Genomic DNA, 20,035 nt, shown 5'->3' with positions numbered 1-20,035 from the left:
ATTCCTCTGCTAATCTACGTATCTCGGTTCCATGACTTAGGAGTGCCCTGGTTGCCTTTTTTCCCTTACATTTTGTCTAGTACAGCGCGGGACATAAGTGGCTCTCTTGCAGTGCCACCAGTGTCTCTGTGCACTCTGAAACCCGTGGTGGTTGGGTTTATCTACCAGGTCGGCACCCTCCACATGACTACATTTCTTTGTATTTGATATTCTGACTTACCTATATCGGATGTGCGACGCTCAACATCAACCACCTGATGGAATACTTTGATTGTTTACAAGTGGATGTTTTGTTTGCACTCTGTTTCATTACTACTGTGTATACATAAGTTCAACTACATATCAGTTCGTACTTTTCCATTTGCATTTGTTTCACTCATCTGTTCTTACATTACCATTTGTTCATGTTAAACAATGGACAACTTTGATGATAATAGAGATACCCTGCTCAAAGAACTATTTCAAACTAACACCCAGACTAATGTACCTAGTACATCTCGCCCAACGCAGGAGGGTCTTAGAAATAAATGTATTAAACTAGAACGTCTAAGAAAACAAGAACTCTCACGATGGTGGGACTATACGATCTTAGAAAAATACATGGAAAACAACCAAATCCCGAGGGGTCTGAGGGTTATCCTCTTTCCATCTTTCGATGACCTTAGCCCTGACTTACTCAAAGAGTGGGAACAACTGCTGATCACTTCATCGTATGGCATGATGGATATACTTATCCGTGATGCCAAGAATTAAGCGGGAGAAACTTTTACAGGACATTGCACAACTAGAGAAAGAAATCAATGACATAGACTCTCCCGACACTAAAACAAGAAACTTTAATATCCTTAAGGATGTTCTACAAAAACACCAATTATATATCAAGGACAAGAAAGTACGTAAACTTAGGAGGGATGACAATGACTATAAGAAGGGGAGGGTGTTTACTTTCGCACGTAAGTTTGACAATTCCAAACTAGACATAGACAGGGAATCCCCTATTACGGATAAGAACCCCCCCTTGTCAAATCTCACAACTAGCGACACAGACATATCCAGCATCTCCAGTGGGACTAGTGAAGACACTAGGGAAAAAATACCTCTGCCTTCCACCTCATATAGATCCCCTTTTTTATTGGAACTGGAGCGATTCCGGAGGGACCAAAAACAACTGCAAAGAAGGGAAGAAGCAACTACAAGGCCACTAGACGGGGGAAGCACAAGTGCAAACCCAAACAGACGTCAAGAGGGAGTGGCCACGCGCTCAACAACTCGCAGTGCCCAACAGTGATAGACACCCCTGACCCCAAGAATGATACTTCCAGTGCCATTTCTATCGTTAATCTATCCTCTAGAATCCTGTCCCCCAACCAAACCAACATGCTCAAAAAAGGCTTAGGATTTGTACCTACCACACTTCCAGACTTCACAGAACTCCATATCAGTTTGTTCAAATTTGTTCGCAAATGTAAACTCTACAAGTATTTTTACGATGTAAACACTCAGGCTCGGGCTACTACTACCCTACACCACACTCCCAGCACAATGACCATCAAGGACGTTAAAGACATCCAAACGCTGCTCTCAATTGAACATCAGGAGGGACACTTACCTACTCTTACAGAGATCCTTACTGATCTGAACATAGATACTAACCCCAAGACCTACAGTGATCTAAAGATAAGCTCTAAATTCACACCCATAATACCCAGGGACTTTGCAATTGACTCTTTCTGCAATAAGGTTACCAGTGAGTTATACCACATGGAGGAACAATACTTGTCAGGACATAAATCTATCCCTTGGCACAACATTACCTTGGCCGAAAAGCAAGCCTTAATCTCACTTGGTACTTACAATGACATAATAATCAAAGAAGCTGACAAGGGTGGGAATATCGTGATCATGGACAGGGCGGACTATATATCAGAATTAGATCGACAAGTATCAGATCGCTCTGCATATCTCAAACTCACTTCCAACCCCATGCCGGAAGTTAATAGATGTATCCTACGCAAACTCCAAACGTACCTGGACCAGGACTTGATATCTGATATGGAGTTTAAATACCTATACAATAACACACCTACCTCACCGTGCATCTATATCCTACCAAAAATACATAAACCGGGCACGTTTCCCCCAGGTAGACCTATCATTTCCGGCATTGGCTCTCCTACGGAGAAACTATCGGAATATATAGATATCTTCCTACAGCCCTTTGTGCGGAATTTACCCTCTTACATTAGGGACACCAAGGACCTACTATGCAAAATCACTGACTACGACTGGACGGACGGTCACTATCTAGTCACTTTGGATGTCACCTCATTGTACACGAGTATCCCGAGAACAGAGGGGCTTACTGCCATCCTACACTACCTAGACACTAGGGATGCTGCCTTACTAGACCATACAAACATGCTCATGGACCTGATAAGTTTAGTCTTAGACAACAACGTTTTCCTACATAATGGATGCTGGTATCGCCAGATACAGGGAGTGGCAATGGGAGCCAAATTCTCCCCATCATATGCTAACCTTTATATGGGTTACCTAGAGAAAGTACATGTGTGGCGTTCCTGTCCTCCACCCCTTACACAACACATTCTATATTGGGGCAGATACATCGATGGTATCTTAGTTTTTTGGTCAGGCGATGTACCCTTACTCCTATTGTTCACAGAACATCTTAACAACAACATTTTCAACATGAAGTTCACACATGAGGCCAGCCAATCCTCCATCAATTTTCTTGACCTCACCATCTACATAAAGAATGGTAAAATATGCACCAGACTATTCAGAAAGCCCACAGCATGCAACGCTTTACTGCATGCCACCAGTTCACATCCTAAATCCCAAATTGATGCCATTCCATATGGGGAAGCAACCAGGATCCGACGCAACTGTAGCGAGGAACTGACATTCTGTGAAGAATTACACAACATGGAACAACGCTTTAGGCACAGAGGTTATCATCCTCAGACCCTGAATAAAGCCGTTCATAAGATCATGAAAATGAAACGTCCCAATTTACTTACTAACACAAAGAAGAACGGGTCACAGGAACACATATCCTTGGTTATAAAACACAGTGCACTAAGCTCATAAATCTACAAGACTGTACGTAAACATTGGTCTACATTACTAACAGACGACATTTTAAAAAATGGACTTACTACCAACCCTAGCATCATTTACATGAGAGGCACCACCCTACGGGATAAGTTATGTCACAGCTTTATGCCACCAGAGAATAGGGATACCTGGATGCCCAAACCACCACCTGGTACGTACAGATGTGGACACTGCAACATCTGTGGATACATCAAAGATAAGACAGTGAATTTCCAATACAATACACAGATCACACATAAACTTAAGCATTTTAATAATTGCAACACAAGTTTTGTGGTGTATTGCATTGTTTGTACATGTGGACTCATCTATGTGGGAAGTACCATCCGACCATTGAAAGAGAGAATCCAAGAGCACTTGAGAGCCATTCGATCTTCGAACATTAATTATCCCTTTGCGACCCATTATAATGAGACACATGGACGTAGAGAAGTCCTGGACATTCTTATCCACGGGGTCGACTCTGTAAAAAAGATGCCTCGAGGAGGTAACCGCACTTTGGCCCTCAGACGCCTTGAAAGTAGGTGGATCATTAAGCTACGAGTAGTAGAACAGGGCCTTAACATGAATAAGGACCTGCATGTTTTTCTCTAACAAAGGTGCAGTGCCCCACCTCCCTTCTATATCCCTAATACATTAGTCACCTGTACATCAATAGGATCCAGATTTTGGTTTTTACGCAGTTCCTTCTAGCTGTCCCTTTAGGCTATATATAAAAAATATAAAAAATAAAAAACAACTCATAATAATATACGTGCCCCAAGATGTTCCATACGTATTGCAACATTGTAATGCCTAATGTAACTCTCGCATTATACTTGGTCTTTATCCCCAATGTATTGTAAGCACCTGGCACTAATATGAACAACTTTTACATTCTGTTTTAATAATCTTCTCAACATTTCCTATTTCTGCCTCTCTCTATAAACCTTGGAATGTTTTTGTTTGTGCCATCCATAATATACCTATATGAAAATGCCAATACAGTAGTATTGTTAAAACACCATGTTAAATTTTCTACAAACTGTACACTGTATGTATATAGATTTTCAATGGATACTCATGCATTTTTTGGTTGTTCTGTTTTTTACATCCCTCCCTGTTTTCTTCTTTACGTAATTCTCTATGCATGCACTCTCTCTTGTCTTCCACCCCTTCATTTAACAGTACTCATTTATCAGTTGAATTCTAGTAAGCATGTAGCTAGTCTGGTGAATTTGGTCTCCACGCAATACCACTTTCTTGCTTCCTATATATATCAGTGGCACCCACTCGCCTGCTTTATAATGTAGTGTGACCATGGTCTCTCACACAACCATTGTGGCACATAGATACTGACTATCCGCTCTATTTCTTCCAATATGGCGTCCATGGTGTGCTCCTATCACGGAGCCTTCATCCCCATGCGCCAATGCAGACTAGGCGCTAGTCCCTCTTTTATTTTCGGAGTACGCGTATACATACGCCAACACTCCTCAAACGTTCTGTTGTCGGACTGAATACGGCAGCGTTAGCACGCGCTGTCGATCACGCACACACACTGGTGTGCAGTTTCCCGGAATCTGGGGAAACACGGGTAAGTGCTTCTACTGCGTATCCCTGTAGTTTATTTAGCTCCGCAATATAACCTGATTAGAGTTATGGGTTTTACTCTTTTTACAACATGCCCCGGCGCACGGAAATAGAAGTCGTTTGACTTCGGCTAGCTAGCAGGGGACTAATCCTGGTATCTCTGGGGAGTGGCCCTTTACCTCTTGACATACTTAAAGCTATAGAAACGAAGACCCGTGTTCGTGTTCTTTGTTTTCTCTCCCACTTGCACTTTAGTTAACTGGAATCTCCCGTACAGCTATCCTAGTCGATACTCTCGGTCCTATGCTATGATTTTAATTGGAACTCATTCTCCCCTTTCTCCCTAGCTCAACTTATACAGACTGGTTTTACCAAGGCCGCATTCAGAGTGTTCTTCCTACTACGGACACACTCTACATGATAGCTTGCTAGCTTCCTAAAACAATACTCGTTTCTTGAATATAAAGGGACCTTGTCACTATGATGGACAACCCTTCGGTCTCCCTGGTAGGTCATATGTTTGACCTCGATACACTTATTTTCTCTTTTTATACTTTATCCATATGAGCCCTCTACACTAGTAATGTGTTTTTCCTCTGGGCTTTCTCTACCATTCTAGAATTCTTACGTGGAACTCCAACGGAAACATTTTGATTCCCATTTACAGTTTAGTTCATGAGGTAATTTTATTTCTCTACGGGCACCATGTTAGATCACTCATGTGCATGGAATGTCAATCCTAGCACGACCCTCTCTCCTGGAAAGATCTTACACCCCCCGTAGCACACCCCGTTTCCCGGTGATGGGTGTTACTATCTTCATCATTCACAAACAATAACGTCTGGGTTTTCTCACTGTCACGCACCACTTTTGTCATCTAAAGTAATACTCTTTGGACACAACACATCACGAACGAATGGGTTATCTCTACTTTGATTGTATATTACCCATAATGGGTCTTTACACTTGACCTATATAAAATGTTCGCTTCTCACTACTTTCAATTTACAATTAAGGTCTTAATTCATACATGTACCTACCGGATGGTAGTGAATTTATATTTTTTAAGAGCTCCAATCTGTTTTTGTTTCCAGCCTTGAAGAAGTCCGTTGAGGACGAAACACGTGTTGGCTGTTACCGAATTTTCATGCATTTATCAGAACATATGGACACTATTATTACTGTATAAATATTAAGTTATCACCAAGGAGGTTTACTAATAAATTCCTCTGCTAATCTACGTATCTCGGTTCCATGACTTAGGAGTGCCCTGGTTGCCTTTTTTCCCTTACATTTTGTCTAGTACAGCGCGGGACATAAGTGGCTCTCTTGCAGTGCCACCAGTGTCTCTGTGCACTCTGAAACCCGTGGTGGTTGGGTTTATCTACCAGGTCGGCACCCTCCACATGACTACATTTCTTTGTATTTGATATTCTGACTTACCTATATCGGATGTGCGACGCTCAACATCAACCACCTGATGGAATACTTTGATTGTTTACAAGTGGATGTTTTGTTTGCACTCTGTTTCATTACTACTGTGTATACATAAGTTCAACTACATATCAGTTCGTACTTTTCCATTTGCATTTGTTTCACTCATCTGTTCTTACATTACCATTTGTTCATGTTAAACAATGGACAACTTTGATGATAATAGAGATACCCTGCTCAAAGAACTATTTCAAACTAACGCCCAGACTAATGTACCTAGTACATCTCGCCCAACACAGGAGGGTCTTAGAAATAAATTTATTAAACTAGAACGTCTAAGAAAACAAGAACTCTCACGATGGTGGGACTATACGATCTTAGAAAAATACATGGAAAACAACCAAATCCCGAGGGGTCTGAGGGTTATCCTCTTTCCATCTTTCGATGACCTTAGCCCTGACTTACTCAAAGAGTGGGAACAACTGCTGATCACTTCATCGTATGGCATGATGGATATACTTATCCGTGATGCCAAGAATAAGCGGGAGAAACTTTTACAGGACATTGCACAACTAGAGAAAGAAATCAATGACATAGACTCTCCCGACACTAAAACAAGAAACTTTAATATCCTTAAGGATGTTCTACAAAAACACCAATTATATATCAAGGACAAGAAAGTACGTAAACTTAGGAGGGATGACAATGACTATAAGAAGGGGAGGGTGTTTACTTTTGCACGTAAGTTTGACAATTCCAAACTAGACATCGACAGGGAATCCCCTATTACGGATAAGAACCCCCCCTTATCAAATCTCACAACTAGCGACACAGACATATCCAGCATCTCCAGTGGGACTAGTGAAGACACTAGGGAAAAAATACCTCTGCCTTCCACCTCATATAGATCCCCTTTTTTATTGGAACTGGAGCGATTCCGGAGGGGCCAAAAACAACTGCAAAGAAGGGAAGAAGCAACTACAAGGCCACTAGACGGGGGAAGCACAAGTGCAAACCCAAACAGACGTCAAGAGGGAGTGGCCACGCGCTCAACAACTCGCAGTGCCCAACAGTGATAGACACCCCTGACCCCAAGAATGATACTTCCAGTGCCATTTCTATTGTCAATCTATCCTCTAGAATCCTGACCCCCAACCAAACCAACATGCTCAAAAAAGGCTTAGGATTTGTACCTACCACACTTCCAGACTTCACAGAACTCCATATCGGTTTGTTCAAATTTGTTCGCAAATGTAAACTCTACAAGTATTTTTACGATGTAAACACTCGGGCTCGGGCTACTACTACCCTACACCACACTCCCAGCACAATGACCATCAAGGACGTTAAAGACATCCAAACGCTGCTCTCAATTGAACATCAGGAGGGACACTTACCTACTCTTACAGAGATCCTTACTGATCTGAACATAGATACTAACCCCAGGACCTACAGTGATCTAAAGATAAGCTCTAAATTCACACCCATAATACCCAGGGACTTTGCAATTGACTCTTTCTGCAATAAGGTTACCAGTGAGTTATACCACATGGAGGAACAATACTTGTCAGGACATAAATCTATCCCTTGGCACAACATTACCTTGGCCGAAAAGCAAGCCTTAATCTCACTTGGTACTTACAATGACATAATAATCAAAGAAGCTGACAAGGGTGGGAATATCGTGAATATGGACAGGGCGGACTATATATCAGAATTAGATCGACAAGTATCAGATCGCTCTGCATATCTCAAACTCACTTCCAACCCCATGCCGGAAGTTAATAGATATATCCTATGCAAACTCCAAACGTACCTGGACCAGGACTTGATATCTGATATGGAGTTTAAATACCTATACAATAACACACCTACCTCACCGTGCATCTATATCCTACCAAAAATACATAAACCGGGCACGTTTCCCCCAGGTAGACCTATCATTTCCGGCATTGGCTCTCCTACGGAGAAACTATCGGAATATATAGATATCTTCCTACAGCCCTTTGTGCGGAATTTACCCTCTTACATTAGGGACACCAAGGACCTACTATGCAAAATCACTGACTACGACTGGACGGACGGTCACTATCTAGTCACTTTGGATGTCACCTCATTGTACACGAGTATCCCGAGAACAGAGGGGCTTACTGCCATCCTACACTACCTAGACACTAGGGATGCTGCCTTACTAGACCATACAAACATGCTCATGGACCTGATAAGTTTAGTCTTAGACAACAACGTTTTCCTACATAATGGATGCTGGTATCGCCAGATACAGGGAGTGGCAATGGGAGCCAAATTCTCCCCATCATATGCTAACCTTTATATGGGTTACCTAGAGAAAGTACATGTGTGGCGTTCCTGTCCTCCACCCCTTACACAACACATTCTATATTGGGGCAGATACATCGATGATATCTTAGTTTTTTGGTCAGGCGATGTACCCTTACTCCTATTGTTCACAGAACATCTTAACAACAACATTTTCAACATGAAGTTCACACATGAGGCCAGCCAATCCTCCATCAATTTTCTTGACCTCACCATCTACATAAAGAATGGTAAAATATGCACCAGACTATTCAGAAAGCCCACAGCATGCAACGCTTTACTGCATGCCACCAGTTCACATCCTAAATCCCAAATTGATGCCATTCTATATGGGGAAGCAACCAGGATCCAACGCAACTGTAGCGAGGAACTGACATTCCGTGAAGAATTACACAACATGGAACAACGCTTTAGGCACAGAGGTTATCATCCTCAGACCCTGAATAAAGCCGTTCATAAGATCATGAAAATGAAACGTCCCAATTTACTTACTAACACAAAGAAAAACGGGTCACAGGAACACATATCCTTGGTTATAAAACACAGTGCACTAAGCTCACAAATCTACAAGACTGTACGTAAACATTGGTCTACATTACTAACAGACGACATTTTAAAAAATGGACTTACTACCAACACTAGCATCATTTACATGAGAGGCACCACCCTACGGGATAAGTTATGTCACAGCTTTATGCCACCAGAGAATAGGGATACCTGGATGCCCAAACCACCACCTGGTACGTACAGATGTGGACACTGCAACATCTGTGGATACATCAAAGATAAGACAGTGAATTTCCAATACAATACACAGATCACACATAAGCTTAAGCATTTTATTAATTGCAACACAAGTTTTGTGGTGTATTGCATTGTTTGTACATGTGGACTCATCTATGTGGGAAGTACCATCCGACCATTGAAAGAGAGAATCCAAGAGCACTTGAGAGCCATTCGATCTTCGAACATTAATTATCCCTTTGCGACCCATTATAATGAGACACATGGACGTAGAGAAGTCCTGGACATTCTAATCCACGGGGTCGACTCTGTAAAAAAGATGCCTCGAGGAGGTAACCGCACTTTGGCCCTCAGACGCCTTGAAAGTAGGTGGATCATTAAGCTACGAGCAGTAGAACAGGGCCTTAACATGAATAAGGACCTGCATGTTTTTCTCTAACAAAGGTGCAGTTTCCCACCTCCCTTCTATATCCCTAATACATTAGTCACCTGTACATCAATAGGATCCAGATTTTGGTTTTTACGCAGTTCCTTCTAGCTGTCCCTTTAGGATATATATAAAAAATATAAAAAATAAAAAACAATTCATAATAATATACGTGCCCCAAGATGTTCCATACGTATTGCAACATTGTAATGCCTAATGTAACTCGCATTATACTTGGTCTTTATCCCCAATGTATTGTAAGCACCTGGCACTAATATGAACAACTTTTACATTCTGTTTTAATAATCTTCTCAACATTTCCTATTTCTGCCTCTCTCTATAAACCTTGGAATGTTTTTGTTTGTGCCATCCATAATATACCTATATGAAAATGCCAATACAGTAGTATTGTTAAAACACCATGTTAAATTTTCTACAAACTGTACACTGTATGTATATAGATTTTCAATGGATACTCATGCATTTTTTGGTTGTTCTGTTTTTTACATCCCTCCCTGTTTTCTTCTTTACGTAATTCTCTATGCATGCACTCTCTCTTGTCTTCCACCCCTTCATTTAACAGTACTCATTTATCAGTTGAATTCTAGTAAGCATGTAGCTAGTCTGGTGAATTTGGTCTCCACGCAATACCACTTTCTTGCTTCCTATATATATCAGTGGCACCCACTCGCCTGCTTTATAATGTAGTGTGACCATGGTCTCTCACACAACCATTGTGGCACATAGATACTGACTATCCGCTCTATTTCTTCCAATATGGCGTCCATGGTGTGCTCCTATCACGGAGCCTTCATCCCCATGCGCCAATGCAGACTAGACGCTAGTCCCTCTTTTATTTTCGGAGTACGCGTATACATACGCCGACACTCCTCAAACGCTCTGTTGTCGGACTGAATACGGCAGCGTTAGCACGCGCTGTCGATCACGCACACACACTGGTGTGCAGTTTCCCAGAATCTGGGGAAACACGGGTAAGTGCTTCTACTGCGTATCCCTGTAGTTTATTTAGCTCCGCAATATAACCTGATTAGAGTTATGGGTTTTACTCTTTTTACAACATGCCCCGGCGCACGGAAATAGAAGTCGTTTGACTTCGGCTAGCTAGCAGGGGACTAATCCTGGTATCTCTGGGGAGTGGCCCTTTACCTCTTGACATACTTAAAGCTATAGAAACGAAGACCCGTGTTTTATATAAATATATTTGTTCGTGTTTTTGTTTTCTCTCCCACTTGCACTTTAGTTAACTAGAATCTCCCGTACAGCTATCCTAGTCGATACTCTCGGTCCTATACTATGATTTTAATTGGAACTTATTCTCCCCTTTCTCCCTAGCTCAACTTATACAGACTGGTTTTACCAAGGCCGCATTCAGAGTGTTCTTCCTACTACGGACACACACTACATGATAGCTTGCTAGCTTCCTAAAACAATACTCGTTTCTTGAATATAAAGGGACCTTGTCACTATGATGGACAACCCTTCGGTCTCCCTGGTAGGTCATATGTTTGACCTCGATACACTTATTTTCTCTTTTTATACTTTATCCATATGAGCCCTCTACACTAGTAATGTGTTTTTCCTCTGGGCTTTCTCTACCATTCTAGAATTCTTACGTGGAACTCCAACGGAAACATTTTGATTCCCATTTACAGTTTAGTTAATGAGGTAATTTTATTTCTCTACGGGCACCATGTTAGATCACTCATGTGCATGGAATGTCAATCCTAGCACGACCCTCTCTCCTGGAAAGATCTTACACCCCCCGTAGCACACCCCGTTTCCCGGTGATGGGTGTTACTATCTTCATCATTCACAAACAATAACGTCTGGGTTTTCTCACTGTCACGCACCACTTTTGTCATCTAAAGTAATACTCTTTGGACACAACACATCACGAACGAATGGGTTATCTCTACTTTGATTGTATATTACCCATAATGGGTCTTTACACTTGACCTATATAAAATGTTCGCTTCTCACTACTTTCAATTTACAATTAAGGTCTTAATTCATACATGTACCTACCGGATGGTAGTGAATTTATATTTTTTAAGAGCTCCAATCTGTTTTTGTTTCCAGCCTTGAAGAAGTCCGTTGAGGACGAAACACGTGTTGGCTGTTACCGAATTTTCATGCATTTATCAGAACATATGGACACTATTATTACTGTATAAATATTAAGTTATCACCAAGGAGGTTTACTAATAAATTCCTCTGCTAATCTACGTATCTCGGTTCCATGACTTAGGAGTGCCCTGGTTGCCTTTTTTCCCTTACATTTTGTCTAGTACAGCGCGGGACATAAGTGGCTCTCTTGCAGTGCCACCAGTGTCTCTGTACACTCTGAAACCCGTGGTGGTTGGGTTTATCTACCAGGTCGGCACCCTCCACATGACTACATTTCTTTGTATTTGATATTCTGACTTACCTATATCGGATATGCGACGCTCAACATCAACCACCTGATGGAATACTTTGATCTTTTGAAAGTGGTCGAGCTTTTTTCAACTTGACCTTGGCACAATTTTTTCCTAGGCATTCATGAATGATTTCCACTATTAATCTATTAGTACAGAGTGTTGGTGAGCCAAGTGTAGGAGTCTGGCCTTCTATGCAGCGTGCAAAACTAAGCACATTGTGCAGGGGGTGCAGGCAAGTACATGTTGGTTTAAAGATGTTAAAACTAGACCACCTAATGCTCTAATTTTTTTGGTAGCTTGGTCGAGCAGTTAGGCAAATCTTGGAAAAATGCTAAGTATTTGTTGTACTCAAAGTATCAATAAAAAACAACAAACACTCAAAAGAATACCTTGAGACCAATTTACAAAAATACTTCAGATTTTTATAAAAATTTTAAGATCTACATCACCAAAATCAGGTAAGTACTTTTTAATTTATGAATTTTTTATTTTTTTATAAAGTTAGTCTTTCTATGTGTAATTATGCACCATAGGAATCAATGGGTTTGGAAAATTCACAGTAAATCAGGCAATGCGTTTACCAGTGTCTCCTTTTGCAGGTAGGTCGAGGTCATCAATGGGTATCCTGGAACAGCTGTAGAAGTTTGGGTGACTCACGGTTCTGTCAGGAGCAGCTGTAATAAGTCAATGGAGCTGGTGCCAGGCCACTGTGGGGGACCACTTGGAAAAGCACTGCACAGGCAGAATTAAAGGTAAGACCAGTGGGTCTCCTTGGGGATGCTGAGGTCACCAGGGGTGTGGGACCCTTAGGGCACAGATGGATCTTTAGTGCAGGGCACAGGGCGGCTGGGTGCCGAACGAATCAGTGAGCCAGGAGCTGTGCGCAAAGGTGCCCTTGGAAGCAGAAGGTAGGTCACTTTGAGGGTCGCTTGCAGGTCAGCAGGGGCACTTGGGTGTAAGGTCTAGGTGGTTCCTGAAGTCCCTCAACTGGGGCTTCCTCCTGGTCCTTTTTCAGTCCAGAATAGTCTGTGCTTCTGGGTATCTGACATGAGCCACTGGAGGCCATAGTGCCACCAAACTTGGCACACTGGTAGGCTTTGTCCTCACAGTGTGATGGTTGAAGTTTGGTCGGGCTGCAGTGTCCTGTTCCTTAATCAGCAGCGAGTCAGTGAGGTGGCCTTCACTGGGTCTTTGGTTCCTCTGGGTTGTAGAGTGATGCCTTCTTTGTTGCTGGTCTACTTTTGTCTGTGGAATCTGATTTCTTGGTCTAGGGATGCCCACTAAATACTGTATTTGTTGGGCGTTTTAGAAGGGAACCAAGTAGTGACCAATAGGCAATCTACCTTAGGGTGGCTACAGCCATTAAGTGCTCTGGATGGAGGCCACTTCCCTACACATGATTGGCTATTTTCCTTCCATGCAAGATTGAGGAAAATGAAATGGAGAGGTCACCTTGCATGCAACACCTTAGGGGTGGTGCAAGCCAGGACTGACCACTCCTCCTATCCTTTTCTGGTTGACCACCATTGCTCCCACTAAAATTGGGGTATTGCAATGGGGACGTCCATCTGCTGCTAGCAACAAGCTTGGGGGTCAAGTTTCAGTGCACATTCCTGAGGGAGGGGGGGTTAGCACCTCCACCCAGAAAGGACTTTGTTCTGAATCCCAGAGAACAGGATCTCTCCCCCTAGGGATTCAGACTCTTGTCTGGTGGTGGCAGGCTGGCTGTGACCGGCCAGCAACCATGCCAGGGTAGTGACCTTTTGCAGGGGGCACCTCTAAGGTGACCCCTGGGTACATTTTGTAATAAATCCAATGCTAGTACCAGTTTGGATTTATCATTCTGAATAGTTTGTTACCAAACAACCCAGGGTTCAGACTGGCCATCATGTAGCTGTGAAACTCGTATTGACCAGTGCCCAGCTCACGCACTTTAAATGGCTATTCTGTTCACTCACTATGTCCCAGGTTTGGCAAGGACACAGTGGGGGCATTTTGCTCATGATCTATTCCCACATGTGTCATATAGTGCACCCTGCCTTAGGCTGGAAGGCCTGCCAGAGGGGGACTTGCCTATGGAGCATGCAGTGTATAATGGACAGGGCACATCGGCTGTGTGCCATGTTGAGTTTGTCATTTGGGTTTGCAACAGGACACTCAGGCTGCACTGGGAGTGCTGGTTGCACCTGAATGCATGGCCCTAGAGGGTGGCACAATCAGTGCTGCTGCCCTCAGGGGTCTACCCTTAGTACCCCATGCCCTTGGTACCTAAGTACCATTTGCTAGGGAGTTATAGTGGCAGCTAAAATTGTATTCAATTGTGCCAATGTATCACAACAGTTTGGGGGAAAGAGATCTGGCCCAGGGAACCTGGTTAGCAGGGGGCCCTAGGCACTAACAACTTTGAGGCTGCATCATTTACCAGGCAAAAAGTTGGGGGCTAACCATGTCAAAAGAAGCCTTTTCTCACACTGAGTCGTTCACGCCTATTATACCTATACCCAAGATATATTGCCAATGCCAGTTGAACAACTTCAGTAAATTACTAACCCCTCTAAAGCGTCAGTAACTAAGTCAGGAGAAACATTGTAAAATTGCAGTTTTTTTTTTTACCAAACCCAGTAGTAATTTTGTTTTGCCTATAAAAGATTTTTTTCCGCACTCACATTCGGGATAATTTATTCTAATAATTTTCCACTAGGTTTACCCTTTGATTACAGTGCAGACTGAATGCAGCCCGTATGTCTGACTTTGTATATATGTTTGCGTAATTATCTATACATCTGCATTTAGATATAGATGTATACACATATATACAAAGTCAGATTTAAACGTTAAGAAAACAACTGCTTAGCAATGAAAGGTAGCTGTACAAGTGAATGTGTGGAGTGTTTGTTGTTTCTGTATGGCCTCCTGGCACATTTAGCAACTGAGTGGTGTGGCATGGCGGGGAAGGGGAGGGGGCTAAGAGAGCAGGTGTGTAGGAGGACTAGACAAACAGAGCCTGGGCATAGGCCCCATCTGCCCCAGCACGGCCCCATCTTTTCATTTACACTGGAAATAAGTTTGTTCTTCTGGTTACCTTGCCTACCCTCTTACCTCCTTCAATTGTAGTTACCTGTTTTTCAAATTTAAAGCGCCATCATTCTTTTTTTAGTGCAGGAGCACTATAGGAAAGTGACAAAAGGATATTAAACAACAAGAATAAGTGTAATAAATTAATTATAATAATAATAGTAATAATTTCCTTCATCGTCTCCTTTGTGGAACTGGTCCACTGTTGCACATAATGGTGACAGATGACAAAGCGCACGTACGAAATAGTCCCTCCTATGGTTATTCCATATGTTAATATTGTTAGATAATAGATAAGAGGCCTCGAGCTGTGTCGATGCTCACGCACATCCGAAAGGCCCATTGTGTGCAGTCTCCGTTATCTCAGACGGGCACGTGGACGTGCCCATTGTCTGGGGAGTATGTTAAATATGCACTTGGTCTCGACAAGAGATAAGACCGTCGCGGCGGGCCTCTCGCCCTGGTGACAAACGGCGCGTGCAAACCATCTACGACTCACTAAGGCGCGCGGCGCTGAAAGAGAAACCCGCTCGGTAATCACGGCTGATGTCCGCGCGCACAATCAATGGCAGCGTGAAATATGCGCCCACGGAGGGCAGAGCTGCTCTGCTTCCCACACACGTCCAAACGGAAGGACAGGTAGGAAGCTCGTAACTCACAGGCAATGACCGTGTGTGTCTTTGTAGCTCGGAACCGTGTTCCTATTTACACCTCCCTGCTTTTGTTCTTTTTTTGTCCGCTTCGGTAATTGGGTGCTGCTCATATTGGCTGCTTCTTCGTGCTTAACAATGATTACATCACTAGTGCACTGCATGCTAACATGAAATGTATCCCTGTCCAGTACTCACCGTGACATACTAAGTGTCTCTCTCTAAGGAAGGGGTGGTGGAGGAGTAGGGCCTGCAAGGCAGTGTTTTCGAAGAATTCGAGGAGGTGTCCTACAGTTGCTTATGAGGAGTGAAAACCGTTGCCCTCTTGCCGATCACACTCGTGGTTTAGCAGTCCTGTGTGAAATTTCCTTATGCCGGCGTAAATCGCTAACTTTTCACGTTACTCTTGTTCGGAGATATTCCCAGAATTACGACATTATGCCATGACATGCATGCAATTTCAAACCAGTTCGGGTAACACTCCTATTACAGGAGCACAGGGACAATGTGAACGAACAGGACATGATGTTGTTCACAGCACTTGTACTTTTGTGCTATTTTTTAATGGCAAACATGTCCTAACGCCTTAATGGACACGAGGGAGCATTTCGTAGTAATGTAAAGTGCTTAATGCTAGATTTGCACTTCACGTTATATTGCAAAAAGAAATGAAGTCCATTTTACACACAGATGCTAGACTCAGAGGGCCACATGTAAAAAATAAGTACATTTTCCGATTCATAAATAACAACTAATACCAACGCGCCATTTAAAAATCACAAACTGTTATGTACCATGAGTTCTGTGTTTTAAATGTTGATTTCTTAGGATTCTCTATTTAGAAATACCAGACCTCAAGAACGCAGAATCCATTTGATAAAAGAGGTTCCAATGTGCACACCATCTTTACCACATGCCTATGTACTGATAGGTCAGTTCACAAAATACAGAACAATAGTGGGTTGCAATTCCACTTACCTCATTAATATGTATGAGGTAGGTTGTATACAGTGTTTAATTTGTTCTTGTTGTTTCCGGTGCTCAGCACAGGCCCTTATTTTTGAGGGCCGGGGGTTTAGTCTTCTGCATCAAGCATTTGCTGGAGCTTCATGAAGGCGAAGGAGTCCCTTAGGAAACTGTTTACCACCTCCTAGAAGTTGACACAAAATACTAATGTTTTGCAACTGGATTTTGGTCACAAGATACTGACACATATCATAAGGAATACATATTTGGAAGGGATGCCCTTAGCAAGCCCCTTCCAAATAGTGATTCTTAATAGTTTCTTAAACCCATTTAATATTTCGGAAAACCTTTTTCTGTATCATTAAATATGTTAAGTACATTTTAAAAAGGTTTTAGAATTTGTAAATACTCTGATTTACCTAATCAGAAGGTTTGTGAATGCTAAAATCCTTTGTACATGAGGCCTAAGTATTTCCTTAGTCTCGCTATAGACAGAAATGGGTCTTTAGTCGCCAGCTCAAATGAACTTTTACTAGTTCTTTGAGTATAGCCACTTTTGCTTTTCTCACATTGCTTTGGTACATCACAAAGTGCCCACAGAGACACTTCACCTCACGTTACCTGGTACAAGGATCATGATCTCCAGGAAACTTTGCTATATAAGGACTGCATATTTTTGTGAGTTAATACTAGAAATTACACGAAGGAGAATAAAGAAATACAGACGTTCTCCTGCTAGGCACCAAACATCTGGAACTCAATGTTCATAAAGGGCCAACAAGCTTTTAAGAGCTTGTTTCTCCTAAAGAAACCTAGGAAACCGAATACTTATTCTTTGAAGCAAAGTCTTGCTCTTGAAAAACCATTATGGTAATAATATTCCCACAGAAGAAGTCTTGCTCCACCTCACCCACTTCCGTGCCACCAATCTAACAACCAAATCCCCTTTCCTCTCAAAGCTCTGAAGGGACTTGAAAGCTCAGGGAACATGCCCTGTGCAATCCTACTGTGGCTGTTTATGTTCTATACGATCTTCACTTTCATCAGTTTTAGGATGGTTTGCACAATCATCTAGAGAGAAATCATTTTGACTAGCTCTAGAATATTTTCTTGCCTGCAAGGAATATCACAATCTGCTGACTACCAGGCCCTCACATGTTAAAAAATAAGATGAACACTATGGCGCTCATTATGACATTGGCAGTAAAACCTACTTACCGCCACGCTGACGGCCGCCAACTTACCACGGCGGCGGCAGATTTCCGTTCACCATATTATGACACACACACACAAATCCGTCAGTATTCAGCCACATACACAAATCCGCCACACCAAAGGTCAGCGAGAAACTGGCGGCATCAAAACCCACACCGTTACGCCAACAGAACTACTCCCACCACATTATGACCCACGAATCACCACGGCGTACATTCAATGGTGTGTAAAACATTGGCAATACATACCGCTGCGCTCACAATGGACACCCACAAACAAAACAACACCACATTGGACAATTCAAACAACACACACCTGACACCCGTACACACACCACACCCACACCACTATAAAACACACCCACATTACCCACAACCCTTTACAAACAACAAATACTGCCAGGAGACTGAAACCAAGACCACTGACACAACAAGAGCCACACACTATTCACACCTATACACCACTCAGGCACTACACATCACACACCCCAACACATTTTTCAACACACCCTCACCAACACACATCACACAACACCCCTGGCACCACAAAGATACCCCCATTTCACAGAGGAGGAGCTAAGGGTCATGGGTGGAGGAAATTGTCAGGGTAGAGCCACAGCTGTTTGGAGCACAGGTGCAGCAGATATCTATAGCTAGGAAGATGGAGCTATGGTGGAGAATCGTGGACAGGGTCAACGCCGTGGGACAGTACCCAAGAACAAGGGACGACATTAGGAAGTGGTGGAATGACCTATGGGGGAAGGTACGTTCCCTTGCAGCAAGACACCAGCTCGCGATCCAGAGGACTGGCGGTGGACCCCCACCTCCTTCCCCACAACTCACAGCATGGGAGGAGCAAGTCTTGGCAATACTTCATCCTGAGGGCCTGGCCGGAGTCGGAGGACGACTGAACTCTGGTATGTCAAATCTCTACTACTACTACCCCCTACCTGCATGCCTTCACATACCCTCAACCTCACCCTCACTACCATCACTCCACCACTTCCCACACACCCCACCATCACATCTCACTCATCCCAGTGCCAAGCCCTGCATGCTGTACCAATGTATGGACACCACTCACAGCCCTACATGGACACTCATCACTAAAGCATGCACACCATAGAGAATTAACTATCCCACCATACACCAACATACACAAGTGAAAGCTGGCAGAGCAAATCCAACCATAGAGGGGAAACCACGGATGTACAATAAGTAAGACACAGAAACCATAACACATCATATATATCCCCAAAGGTACCCCAGCCAATGTCACCAGAGAGTAGGTGCCAGGACTATCCAGTCCCTCAACTGAAAAGGCCCACAGTGATGACAGCAACTCTGGTCTTCTGGATCTGGATGACCTACCTGGCCCGTCGGGTACCACTGGACAGCCGGTTACCCAGGCCCAGTCACACACCACCACAGAGCCTCCCCAATCAGAAAACACCACCGCAGCACCCACACAGCTTACCCACACACCTGTCCCCAGGACATGTCAATCAGCAGTGTGTCCACCTCTACAGGGACCCCAGGCCACACCTCGCACACAAGACAATCAGCGACCTGGAGACAGTGGCAGTGGGCACAGGGGTTCAGGGGACAGAGGCAGAGGCCGACAGGGACACTGGGAGGACTGCTGTGCGCCAGGGGGAGGGCAGGCCCAGGAAACCGACTCTCCAGGAGGCACTCGCAGAGTTCCTGGGAGCGTATCAACATTCCGAGGACACGATGGACCAGATCCGGGACAATCTGCAGGAGGACAGGCAGCTGCAGGAGGGACAGTACCAGGGGATCAGAGAGGACTTGCAGGCCATCAACAACACCCTGATCTCCATTGCAGGGGTGCTGGCAGACATGGCCAACATTATGAAGGAGGTAGTCTCACACTAGCGGGCCCCTGCCACTAGCCAGACATCTGAACAGCCTTCCACTTCCGCTGCTGCTAGTGGCAAGGAGGCCCTGCCACAGGACTAACAGGCCACCAGCACACCTCACCATGCAGAAGGTGAACCACCCTGCAAACGTTCCCTG

At 43.5% G+C, this 20,035-nt stretch overlaps 1 protein-coding gene and 1 long non-coding RNA gene across 4 annotated transcripts in view; one reads left to right on the top strand and one right to left on the bottom strand.

The window, feature by feature from the left end:
* FAM135B (family with sequence similarity 135 member B) overlaps positions 1–20,035 on the top strand; it is a 1,130,658-nt gene that overhangs the window by 195,055 nt on the left and 915,568 nt on the right. The window lies entirely within an intron of this gene.
* LOC138282844 (uncharacterized) overlaps positions 1–20,035 on the bottom strand; it is a 135,601-nt gene that overhangs the window by 79,412 nt on the left and 36,154 nt on the right. For all 3 annotated transcript variants that reach the window (XR_011201009.1, XR_011201010.1, XR_011201008.1), the window contains exon 2: positions 16,797–16,968. This is a non-coding gene — a long non-coding RNA (uncharacterized lncRNA). The remainder of the gene's footprint in view (positions 1–16,796; positions 16,969–20,035) is intronic.

Source organism: Pleurodeles waltl, chromosome 2_2, assembly GCF_031143425.1.
Source record: "Pleurodeles waltl isolate 20211129_DDA chromosome 2_2, aPleWal1.hap1.20221129, whole genome shotgun sequence".
Classification (NCBI taxonomy): domain Eukaryota; kingdom Metazoa; phylum Chordata; class Amphibia; order Caudata; family Salamandridae; genus Pleurodeles; species Pleurodeles waltl.
The sequence above is the reverse complement of the archived record's forward strand: the minus strand, read 5'-3'. Positions and strand labels throughout refer to the sequence as shown.